The following is a 1,663-nucleotide window of genomic DNA, read 5'->3' as shown; positions in this document are numbered from 1 at the left end:
TATACACATATGATGTGATGGGGCAACACACAATTACACCCTTAAAATGAAAATCGCATATTTGCTGACGTGACGTCACATATAAAAAATCACCCTTATTTTATAGCCACCCAGTACGCATAACCTAACGTAAGAGTGATCTAAACTTATAATTACTCAAAAAGAACATCATGTGAAGAATTTAAACGTAACACATGCACTAATACGTGCAATGTATTCTACAATAAAGTGAAGACTTATATAAATAATAAATTAGCAAATGCCACATCACTAATACTACCAACACTGGTCCGTCTCCCACCGTCGCGTCCGGTACCCATCGGAAAACCTCACCGGAGACACCAAACTCCGATCATAAGCCGCCCGTTTCTCAGGATCCACAAGCGTCAAATAAGCCGAATGCACTTTCATAAACTCATCCGCTGACGACTCACAACTTCCCACATCCGGATGCAAAACTCTAGCTAATCTTCGGTATGCGGTTTTCACCGCTACCGTATCAGCTCCTACACCAACTCCAAGCACCTCGTACAAGGACGAAGAACCAGTTTTAGCGGAAACCCGAGTTCTTTCGAATCGGACAGAGGTTGAATTGTTAGAATGTGAGGGAGGTTTGTGTGAATTGAAATGGAAATTAGAGGAAGTGAAAAAAGTATGTGAAGTAGTATTTGCCATATTGAGATAAAATAATGATTTTGTGAGTTGGATTTGTAATTAGCGGAGATTGAGGATGGGCCCGATGAAATGGTACGATGATAATAAGAAAGTGAGTGCGTCGGCAAATAGTGGCTGGTCTTGTTTGCGGTTGTGGGACCACCACCGTCAGTGATGGCCTCGGTTCCTCCGTCCTCAAGTCAAAAATAATAACGACCCTTTATTTTTGTTTCTTCGGGACATTTAAATACTCGTTTAAATGCTTGTTTGAATTTTTGTTCGGTTTGTATACAGCGAGGGAAGGTAAGCTCGATTTGTCTTGCTCGAATGATTCTTTAATTTTGCACAAAAATGTTTGTTCGATTTTATTTTAGTTCGTAAACGAGATGATGCTCAATTCGGTTTGTAAATGAGCCAAACACAAACAAAGATACGCTTGGTTCAGCTTGCTTGAATTATATTTATAGGTTATATGCATACACACCAAAATTTTTAAATCTTTTTAAAATTCTCTCTCCCCATCATTATTTATTTTAGATTTTTAAGTTTTCAAGCTATTAACTTTTTTTTTTCAGGTGCACCATATCCAATTTTTAAATTTATTTCATACAGATATTTTTAAACTGAAAAAAGGAGGTGCATAATGCTACCATACTCGCTCAACGCTCGCTTGATTTTGATCCGGTTGTAAATAAGCCTGGCATGAGCAAAGATACACTCGGTTCAGCTGGAATTATATAATCATTGGTTATATTCACACACACACAATTTTGTTAATCCTTATTTAATTTTACTCTCTCTCTCTCTCTTTCTCCCCATCATTTTTATAGTTTTTATTTATTCGTTTTAGGTCTTCGAACTATTAAAATATGTTTCCAGGTACATCATATCCAACTTTAATATTGATTCATATAGATAAATTTAAAGTGAAGAAAGGAGATGTATAATGCGACGTGCTCGCTCGATTTTGACCTAGATTGTAAATGAGCCAATCAGTTCAGTTCAGTTT

The 1,663-nt window shown here is 37.0% G+C and overlaps 1 pseudogene; it reads right to left on the bottom strand.

The window, feature by feature from the left end:
• Positions 1–276: 276 nt before the first annotated feature.
• Positions 277–675, bottom strand: LOC143627375 (chaperone protein dnaJ 11, chloroplastic pseudogene; annotated as a pseudogene).
• Positions 676–1,663: the final 988 nt, after the last annotated feature.

The sequence above is a fragment of the Bidens hawaiensis genome, unplaced genomic scaffold, assembly GCF_021521415.1.
Source record: "Bidens hawaiensis isolate Kalapana, Puna unplaced genomic scaffold, B.hawaiensis_p1.1 tig00004664_1, whole genome shotgun sequence".
In the NCBI taxonomy this organism is placed as follows: domain Eukaryota; kingdom Viridiplantae; phylum Streptophyta; class Magnoliopsida; order Asterales; family Asteraceae; genus Bidens; species Bidens hawaiensis.
This window is presented reverse-complemented; position numbering and strand designations above follow the sequence as displayed.